The following is a 10,811-nucleotide window of genomic DNA, read 5'->3' on the forward strand; positions in this document are numbered from 1 at the left end:
ACTGCCCGGGGATGGCTAGGAGCTAGCACGTGTTCGTCAAGAATGAGCCAGGCCGGGCTCACCTCACTTTTCTTGCAGCTACACATTCCACGAGTATATTCAGCCCTTTCTGCGTGCCAGGCCCTTGCTGCACACGGCCTCACGCATGAACTCGGCCGCATGAACCAGGCTGCACTCCGCGACAAACCCCGCCAAGCTCACGGCATTATGAACACAAGGAGGAATGACTTTTGCTCATGTTGCAGGCATGCCCCAAGCCCGCAGGGGGACCCGCTCGTCGCAGTCCGTCAGGAACCCCAGCTCCGGGTAACAGAGGGGCTGCTGTCGTGCATCGGCTGTTACAGGGAACGAAGTCCAGAGGGCCTTTCATCGGCAGTTTAGAACTCCAGCCCGGAAACAGCACGTCACTTCTGTTCACAACTCGTGGGCCAAAACTAACCACGTTAATTGAAAAGGAGCCAGGAAATGCAGCCTCGCAAGTGGGGGGAGGGGTCCCAGAAACATCCGGAGACCAACGCTAATGACAACTATATGATGGAAATAAAGTCCCAAGGGTGCCCAGGAGAAAGTTACGGGAGGAAGGAAGGCAAGAGTTACTGGAGCTGGAAGTTTTCCGGACTCCAGAGGCCATGTTCTTAACCAAAATCTAGAAAAATACACACCAAAATGTCCACGACAATTATCGCCGAGATGTAACGTATAGGATAGTCTCATTTTCTCCTTTATACTTTTCTCTTTTCCAAAATTTCTATAGTGAATCTATATTTACTTTTATAACCAGAAAAGGTTAAGTATTGATGAGAAAATAATATCTGCATAATAATCATCTCCCCTTGCCAAGGTGCCCCTCTCCCTGCCAGCTCCCTCCTACTGCTGACTCCTGCTCCTTTTCCCAGACTCTCAGAAAAAGCTCTGATGAAGTCCATGACACTAAACACCTGGCCTTACTGATAGTCAGGCCTTGCCCTCCTGAGATGTTAGCGTGGGGACAGAAGACTTACTCGATGACAGCATTTCAGGTGCAAGTCCCCCCCAGGCTGGACGGACAGCTGCCCTATCCGGCACGGAGAAGAGACTCACCCGGCACCCCCAAAACACCCTGCACCAACAGCTGCGGGCTGCACTGCACCCCCACGCCCCGACCTCCAGCCACACGCCCCTCTGCGCATTTCGCATGCCCCTCTTACTAGGCATTTATTTTCAAAGAATCGAAGATGTCATCACAGTGCCTCTGCCAGCCCTCCTCCCGCACACCCGCCACCTCCGATCACAGGCACGGGGTGTCAACTGCAGCTCCGGACGGCAGCAGTCCCTAAAAATTTAGAAACAGAATACTGAATGATCCCTTAATCCCATTTCTTGGTATTTATCTAAAAGAACTGAAAGCAAGATCTCAAAGAGACATTTGTACACCCATGTTCATGATAGTGGTATCCATGACAGCAAGACTGCAGTCGAGCTCACAGGAGCAGAGCAGACCAGGCGTGGCCTGGCGCGGTGGGCTGGGTGTGCGCTGGGCGGGGCAGGGGGGGCGTGGCTGCCCAGTGGGCACAGGGTTCCGGTCCCCGTGGTGGAACAAGAGATCTTCCAGAAGACAGCACACAACACCGTGTTGTACATGGAACAACTCGTTGAGTATAGATCTCATATTGTAAGTCTTTTCCCAAAATTAAAAAAATAATACGAGTGCAGATGGGGAACCGGCTGTGGGCACGGCTTCTCTTCCCCAGCAGTCTCAGACCTATGTCAGAGCCTGGGCAGGGTCACGGCAGTGCAGGGAGGAGCAGCGTATGATCTGCTGCCCTGCCCGGGCTGGCAGCGCCGTGGGCGTACACGTGCGTAAGGGTTTAGGGTCATCAGGCCGCATGCTGAAGATGTGCACACTGTAATACTCGAACGTACACATAAATGTGACACTTTAATAGAAACGTAAATTAAAGGGGAAAAGCGGCCCAGTGCTTGAAGAGCCTTGACCGATGAGCTGAAGCGTTTGGACTGTCCCCTGTGACCAGTGCGGGGAGCTGGGGTAGCCTGAGCAGGGGACGGCCCGAGTGGAGACTGTGCTGCCTCTGGAACCCTCTTAAAGTGTCTGACCCTACCTGCCGGCCATCAAGTGCACGCTCCCCCACCACCAGGAGTCTGGGACTAGAGGCTGGGACTGCCGCCGCTTATCACTGTCCCTGCTCCGGTGGCCGGAGGCCCCCCAGTCACAGGCAGGCCAGAGTTGAAGGCCCGCCCACGCGGAGTCAGGAAACGGGGGCCCAGAGAAGCTGCTGGCACAACAGCACTGTCCCCAGGTCCCCAGGCGCCAGCGCCCCCGGTATCCCCTGCTCTGAAGGGAAAGGTGAGGGGAGCTGTGAACAGATGTGAGACCAGCATTTTTAAATACACAAGCTGACCTCCTCTCTCCTGTAAGTGACTGGCCTTTCTGGAAGTAGGCTGCGCCATCAGCAGAGGGCTGCTGCCCAGAGGGAGAGGCCTCCCAGTGACAGCGACACGGGCGGGCCAGTCACGGGGAGACAGAGCAGCGGAGTTCACACCCTGAGCACTCGCAAATGCCTCATGACTGTGTGCAAATAAAAACCAGCTGGCTCGCAAGGGCTCTAACACCTGCAGGCCGGACGCTGCGGTGTACACTCGGGACGCACAGAAGTGGCACAGAAACAGAGCCCGAAGTCCCGCGCCGTGGCCGGCTGGGGTGGCACTGGGCATGCAGCAACGCCAGGCTGGGCCTAGGTGCGAGCTGTCGGCACTGGGAGCGGGGAGCAGGGGCTGGGGGCCTGCAGAGTGACCTGCTGTTGTCCCTGTGGAAGTTCCGGTCACAGGCAGATGGCCACCGGCTCCACGGCCCAGGGACGGGCCCCACTGTGTGGAAGCCATCGGGGACATCACAGACGTGATGCCTGTGGCCCGGCCTGTGTCGGGGCCGTCCTCCGAGCTCGCAGTCTCAGAGCTGCCCTCTGCCGCAGCATTGGCACTGGCTGCTCACCACACGTCTCTCCCCAGACTGAGAGTCTCGACGGCAGGAAGGGACTCCTGCTCATCTCTCCCGGCTGCCCGAGAGGACCCAGCTCGCAGCAGCTGCTCGGTGAGTGTTTCCTGGACAAAGGCCGGCTGGCCAAAGGGACGGACGAACGCATGAAGGGACCGCTGGAAGCGAGCAGGACTTCTCTGTCACACCCCCACTGCACAGAGGGGCCCGGCTCCAGCCTGAGGCCTCAGAGGACAGATCTCTCTGCTGTGAAACGTCAGTGACCCCGAGTATGACAAACCTCATCCCAGGCCCAACTAAAGCACCGTGCTTTACCGGAACCATCGCAAAAACAAAGCTTGGAGTGTCTGCCCTCTCACACCCGCAGGCTGCACGGCGCCGCTGGCTGTTTGCTTTTTCCTTTTTCTTGTGCAGCCTCAGCAGTTTTCTCTGATTGGACCAGGCAGAGTGATCCGAATGAGCGACATGGGGGTTCATTTTGGGGTCATTCCACTTTCCTGCCTCTGAAGGGGAAGACCTCGACTTTGCACATCCTGTCCGCCAGGGCCCAAGAACTCCCCAGCAAACGCTGGCTGAGCGCACGCTGTGTGGGGAGTTCGCTCTCTGCTCGGAGGCAGCACTTCTCAGGGTGCTGGGGCCCTGGTGGGGTGCAGGACACTGGATGGGTGGGGAGCCCAGCCGCGCTGGCGGCTTCTCTGGGCTGCTGCCTTCTGGCCCAGAAGTTAACAGCTGGAGCCTTTGGGTTGTTCCGAGACTCGGACATGCCTCTAACGATGCAGATGTTGGCCGCTGGCATTGTGATTCTGTTTCTGGTCATCAGAATCCATGGCCTTCTGGGGCCGTGGCAAGAGCACAGGATCCGTCCAGCGATATTACCTGTCGAGCTGCCCTATGGAGGGTCTGTGCGAAAGGCTAAGTATTTGGAGGTAAGTGGGCGCTCTACCTCCAGAAACTCACATTTTCCTTTGTGGCAGACAAATAAACACCTGACTTAGCCTGGAGGGAGGTGGGTGTGGCAGCAGATGTAGTACCACCCAGTCACCTGCCCAGCAGGCTGCCCAGCACAGGCCACATTTAACAGAGGCCCGGCTGTGCCTTTCACTGGCTGTGTGATCTGGGTGGGGACAGAGACCGCTATGAGCTTTGCTCTCCTCATCAGTAAAGGAGTTAAAGACTGAATAAAGCAAATTCTCGACAAACAATCTGTGAATGGTAAGGGGCCGATGCTGCCTGTGAACTCTGAGCCTCCAAGGTCGGTGACTCAGTGACTCTGGAAATGGGAGGGGTCCCTCCCCCAAACGCAAACCACACCAGGTCAACGAGAGGTTGTTTGGGGTGAGGGGTAGGAGGCAGGAGGGACTCAGATCTCCATCCAGGGCCAAGGGAATTTCCGGCGCTGGCTTTGCTGTGCCTGGACTCTTCCTGCATCCATAAAGATGAAGACATTCCTCCCCCAGGGTTGAATTTGGGGCTGCATGCCCGGCCCCCCAGGCTCCCTCCCCCTCCTGCCTCTCGCGGCAGCTCCGTGTGCTGCAGACGGGCCTGCGCTCCCCTCAGTGCTCTGGAATTGCTCACTCACAGCGAAATCCGCTGCCTCAGGGCTTTCCCGCCAGACGTAAGCCGCCTTTTCACGGTGCGATCAGGCAGCAGCTGGGGCAGAAAGGCAGGGGGGAGCTGGCATGCCCGCTGGGTCTCTGCGAACAGCGCCTCAGAGGCCTCCCCTGTCCCTGACCCCAGGCGGGAGCTCTGGGGCGGGCACCCGGGCCCGGGGAGGGCCTGTGCCGTGACAGGACGGCTGGCTCCACTGAGCGACCGGGGAAACCGAGTCCGCAGGCAGCAGTGGCTCTGCTTGTGCCCGTATGTAGGTTTAAGTGGGATCTCCTGGGCCGTGGCCCAGAACGAGGCCCTCGCCATCCACTGCGGAGGTCGCCTGTGACACCTGCCGGGAGAGTCGGCAGTCTGGGTGTGAAAGGTGAACAGTTCCACGCAGTGCAGCTGCGTCTGCGCCTCTCCTTGGGCACGTGATTCACAGCCGGGCTGGCGACATGGGCTGCGGGAGTCCACACGCAGATCTGGGGACTTCCGTTCAGCGCGCACATCTTTAATCTGGCCCCCTCCCAGCCTGGGATTCAGGGTGAGGAAAGCTGACGAAGCCCCGGACCCCGCCACCCGCCTGTGGTGGAAGGAGCAGGACCGGACCTGGAAAAGGTGGACGTGATCCCTTCTCCCAGCCACGTGTCCTCGGGCAGGTGACCTGTCTTCAAGTGCACAATGCTCGTGACCCCAAAACCTGACTCTCGGGACTATTTGGTAGTCAGCTGATATTTTGTAGGTGAAAAGGTCCATCCCCTCTCGGGGCCTGTCACGGCATCTGTAAACTGGGGTCTGACTCTGCCGCACACCCCAGGTCTACTCGGAGCAGTGCAGTGAAGAGCACGTCACCTTTGGGGTCTGATGAGCCTCAGTTCAAATTTTGAATCTGCTACCTACATCTGACCTGACGTGCCGCCTAGCCTCTGCGGACCCCCGTTCCAAACACTTGCCGGAGACAGTGCAGTGCTTTGCTCAGACTGTGGGTGTGATCATTAAATGAAGTGATTCAAAAGCAAATGAGGTCTACGGCCGTACCACCCTGAATGTGCCCGATCTCATCTGATCTCGGGAGCTAAGCAGGGTCAGTCCTGGTTAGTACTTGGATGGGAGACCGCCTAGGAAGACCAGGCGCTGTAGGTGGTTTTTTTTTTAAAAAAAAAAAAAGAAAAAGAAAAAGTACATTACAAAGTTATTGATATTTTAAAATTAAAGAGCTTTGCCCTAGGTAAGTGTGAGCTACACCCGTAATCATTAATATTCTTATGCTCCAAAGGGTAACACAAGGTGTTTTTCTGTCTTGCCACATGGATGTCTTTGGCCCCATTGAACAAACTGGAAACACATCGCAGGACAGGGAGGTGAGACTGTGAGAGCGAACCACACCCTTGGAGACTGGACTATGCAGACGGACGCTGTTTTGGTGGTTGTTCTGAGTCCAACCAAGTCTCACCAGGTGACCCCCAGGAGCATCCAGCACCCCTTGCCGCACGGGAGGACAGGGGTTCTCCGCCCCATTCTCCGTGGCCCCCCACTGTCCACCCAGCCCCTGCTTGGCTTCTTTCTGTCCCACGGACACAGACGAGTCTCTGGGATGTGACTGCTCCTTCAAGCGGCTACTGCCTGTCCCCCAGGGCCTCCTGTGTCCCTCTCCACACTCCGGAGTGGGGACCTCCAGGTCTGAGTCAGCTTCAGTAACTGCAAGCTCGTGAAAGAATCAGGGACCTCACTCTCCCTGGAGCAGGAAGGGCTCTGAGGGGACATCGCTCACCCACTCACCCCAGGTTCCACCTAACATAAAAGGAAGCCGAGGCACGATGATGGTTCCAGACCGATCTGGAGTCCAGGCTGGAAACCAGGCGCTCAGACGCCCCGCTGTGTCAGGGGCGCTGCAGCTGCACACCGGGCTCACCTGGGCAGTGACCACCACACCCGGACCAATGAAGTCTGGGTGTCTGGAGGCAGGACCCAGGCAACCGCCTCGGGTAGCCGAGGCTGCAGACCACTGAGGTAGAGCGAGGGGACCCGCGTGAGTACACCAGCCGCGAGGCTCACATCCTCTCTGCCCTTTTCCTGGAGACTGTGATGTCCTGGGCTGCACGTCTGGGTCATTCAAAGCTCCCAGGCGATTCTGACACGCAGCCCCGATGGAGAAAATCATGACCCCTGACCATAGCAAACAAAGTTCCCGTACAGCTGATGCAGCCCACTGCATGTGAATCCGTGTCCACATTCCAGGAAATGTGAGTGTTTGTTTTATGGGAATACTACCCTGCAAGTCTGTCCTCGTGCACAGGGGTAGTTATTCTAGCTTAGGTGTCACTCGATTACCATCCACTGCCATGTCAACAGGAATGTACTGAGTTTGCTTCAGTCAATTATGAGTTTAAAGGATTATTCTGAATCAACAACATAGTAAATCACCGTCTTTAATATAACAGAATGTTAAGCTCAGTTGCTGCCATGAAATGCCGTCTTAACCTAACAGTCCCGCAAAACTGAGCTTAGTGAGTATCTGTCATTTACTGAGGAAAATTTCTGGGATGAGACTTTCTCCTGCTCTCACTTGTTTTTAAGTAATTTTGCCTAAACTTCCAAAGCCCTTTAGCCTCTTCGTTTACCTCCCAACTCTTATGAGGAAGCCTCGGAAATAAGGCCCCCCCGACCACCCAACAGCTGTCCTCCTGGGGGAGGCCCCAAACCCAGTCACAGAGAAAATTTTCAATGAGCAAAATGAAGACCTCACTGAGCACAACACCGGAAGCCGGCCCGGGGTCCTCCCCAGTCCCCCCGGCGGGGAGCACACGGGGTCCGTCCTCAGTCCCTGCTGTCCTTGGCCATCCGGAGCGGGAGCAGGAGCGGGAGCAGACAGGGGGTCTCCGAGGCTGAGTGTCAGTCACCCACCCTTATCAGTTCTCCGTCCAACACTGAGCATCACGAAGCTGGCTGGAAAAGTGATAAGGGGGCGTGGCTGGCGGAAGCGGCTCTGATGACCCTCTGCAGGGTGTGAGCGAAGCGGACCCGGGACTTCCCAGCAGGACGCCCACCTCCCCACAAAGCCCCTCTCTGCCCTGCCGAGCCTCTCCTTTTGACATTTATGTGTCTGCACTAGAAACTGAGACATGCAGCCCTGGATATCTATGGAAAGTAGTGGGATCTTTGCATTTCTTAAAAAGTCAATTAAAATGTTAAATTAATTTGATGTCTAAAATTAATAAATAAACCAAAGTTAGCAAAGTTTTTACCTAACAGCTCCTGCAGGTCTGAGGCGCATTCTGCTCCTGCGGGCTCTGCTTCCGAGCCCACACCCACATGCCATTCATAAAGTCCCTGCTCTGAGTCTCCGCCCTCGGCCATGATTGGTCCTCCACAGGTGCTGGCCTTGGGCCAGGACCCATCAGCTGCAACTGTGCTCCAGCTGGACGTGTCCACTGTGCCGTGTGGCCTTGATAGGATTAGGCAGGGGTGGGGCCGGGGCCCTGAGGTGAGTGACCTCTCGTGCACCTGAGCCCTCCGCCCTGACCGGTCAGGCCGCACCCTCCCTTCCTGGCTGCTGACCTTCCACACTGACCCACGCAGAGTCTGCAAACCAAAGTGTACTATTGCCACGGCTTCAGCGGCAGAGACCTTCGCACGTCCTCCACGCCGGGATGAAACCAAAGGAAATTCAGGGTGGACTTCCACAGAGCAGAAGCAGCTCCGGGTCCCATCTGCCTGCCACGCACTCCCTGGCTCTGTGACCCCGAGGACATCACCGAACCTCGAGCCCTGGCCCCGATCTATAAACGGGTCGCAGCGCCCAGCTCCCAGCACTGCTGTGAGAACTCAGTGAGAAGAGAGATGGAAGGTGCTCATGCTGAGACCGGGGTTCGAATCCCACGTCTGCTACTCTCTGTTCCGCAGCCTTCAGGAGGGTCTCAGACTCTCGAGATCTTAGCTGCTTCTGCACCGTGGGAACGCTAAGAGCTACCTCACGTGTCGTTCTGAGGGTTCAAACAGATCTCTGTGCGCGGTCGACAGGACAGCCTCTGTAGCTCACTGGCCTGGATTTGAGCCCTGTGTAAGCACTCACTGTCCACACCTGCAGAGTGGCTGTGCCCACCCCAATAGTCCTGTCTCACAGGATTGTCACGAAGGTCAACGGAGGTGAGCTGTGAAAAGCTCTAAGCAGAGAATTTGATGGGTCGGAGCTGATATAAACAAGGGGATACAGTCAGGACGGTGACCCAGGACATGCCCAGCAGGTGGCCACTGTTTCTGCAACTGCTCCAAAGCCGTGTTGCCGGGGCCACCCGGACGGTCTCCCTGGGCCCAGCGGGTCAAGTCCTCTCAACGAGCGTCCGCCCCTGTGCCCGGTCAGGAAGGACTGACGACTCAGAGGGCTTGGAAACCTGTTCTCATTGGAGACCGGGAGGTCGTACGGCCCCAGCCCCGACTCGGAAGGTGAAGGCTCAACAGTCCACGGCTCCAAAAAGCGAACGGAGTCGGGGGCCCCGCCGGCACAGCAGCCCGGCCAGAGCTCGGGGAGGCGCGCACTCCGCAGTCTCGGTCCCGGGCCCGAGGGAGCATGGGAGGCCCTGGCCTCAGCAGGTCCGGGCTCACTCCGGGTCCCTGAGCTCGGCCTCTTCGGGAAGAGGGGGCTGTATGGGGACAATGTGCTTGTTCGTATCTGGTCCGCCCCCCTTCCCCCACACGGCAGATGGAGCCAGGCTGGGCCGGGGCCCGGACCGCGAGGAAGTCGCCCCCTGGGTCAGAGCGTGCTCACAGCGCAGAGCGGAACGCAGCTGTGTTTGGAGGAGGCCTGAGGCCTGCGCCCGGGGGACGGGAAACTGCTAACTGACCAACCGCGGGACCCGCACGGCCCCGTCGCCACGGCTCAAGGACCCGAACGGTGACAGAGGGAAACGCAACAGTTCTGTCCCCTACACGCCACAAGTCCCCCAGACCACCTGCCCTGGCTGAGTCGCGAGACGCGCACGGCCCGGGCACTACGACGGCACGCTGCACCGGCATGCAGCTCCGGGCGCCGCCGTGCCATCGGGCCCAAGAGGGGCCGCGGCGGCGCGTCCGGAGGGGCCTCTGCACGCTTCCATCCGAGCTGGGCCCTCCGCCCCGCGAGGCCACACGCAGGCACACCCCCACCCCACGGCCCACGGCCCAGAACAGAAACACTGCATCTTCATCACTTCCCTCCGGAACATGTTCGGAAACCACTGATGTACGTATCACTGAAGCTCTAAGTACGTGCCACCTAAAATTAACTTCCACCTACGTGTTATTCGACTTGAGTTTTCCCACTTCCAATACATGTGCTTAGGGACCATTCTACTCAAAGTATCACCATCTTTTTATAGAATAAAGAACAGATGCAGAGAGGTTAAGCGACTTGCCCAAGGCTTCACAGCTGGCTGGAACTTGATCCCAGATATTTGTCTCCATCCAGTTTCTCCTGTGTCCCCCCCCACCCCCCTCTACTGCACGAATGAGGGAGTGGGCACAACCTGTGACACCTTTAGAACACTTCACTGTTCACCAGCCAGAGACCGCGGGGGCAGCCGGAAGGAGAGCAGAGGGGTGGCTGGGGTGCAGCCCACGCCCGGGGCGTCTGGCTCCGCGGCTTATGTAACCCTCACCCTTCCAGTTCCCGGCCAGCTGGTCTGTCACATCCACTGTGCGTCTCACCTAATCCCCTCCTGCCGACTGACTGGCTCGCCATGGCCAGTCAGTACATTCCCTCGACCAGCCGCCCCGCCCCCACCGCTGGCACAGACGTCCTTGCCCCGTGGCTGACAGGCAACACAGGCTTTGGAAGGGACTGGACCAGAACAGGCAGAGGGAAAGACAGGGGCCTGGTGCAGAGCCCTTCCAGAGCCGTCTGCTCTGGCCACGACCTCTGTCCCCTCCCCGTCCCCACCGCGGGGGCTCACCACGCCCAGTTTAATGAGCTCAGGAATGCTGCCTGAGCAGCCGGGTGTTTGCTTTGGCCCTTCTGAACTGAAAGTCCTGTCACTGGCCTGCAGGACCGCTCAGAATGTCCACCCAGGGGCAGCGGGCGAGCTACACCCAGCAGGAAGGCTCAGGGCCAGCGTCTGCTGCCTTTAGGGCAGTAAACACGCACCAGGCCCGCCCTGCGGAGAGCCGTGAGCCCCACGCAGAAGCGGGGAGGCGCCCCTCTCTGAAGCTCGGGCGCCTGGGCTGTCAGCCTGCCCCGGCCACGGCAGGTTCTGAA

At 58.2% G+C, this 10,811-nt stretch overlaps 1 pseudogene; it reads left to right on the forward strand.

The window, feature by feature from the left end:
* Nucleotides 1–5,606: 5,606 nt before the first annotated feature.
* On the forward strand, nucleotides 5,607–5,725 carry LOC112484032 (annotated as a pseudogene).
* Nucleotides 5,726–10,811: the final 5,086 nt, after the last annotated feature.

The sequence above is a fragment of the Pteropus alecto genome, unplaced genomic scaffold (genome assembly GCF_000325575.1).
Source record: "Pteropus alecto unplaced genomic scaffold, ASM32557v1 scaffold60, whole genome shotgun sequence".
In the NCBI taxonomy this organism is placed as follows: Eukaryota; Metazoa; Chordata; class Mammalia; order Chiroptera; family Pteropodidae; genus Pteropus; species Pteropus alecto.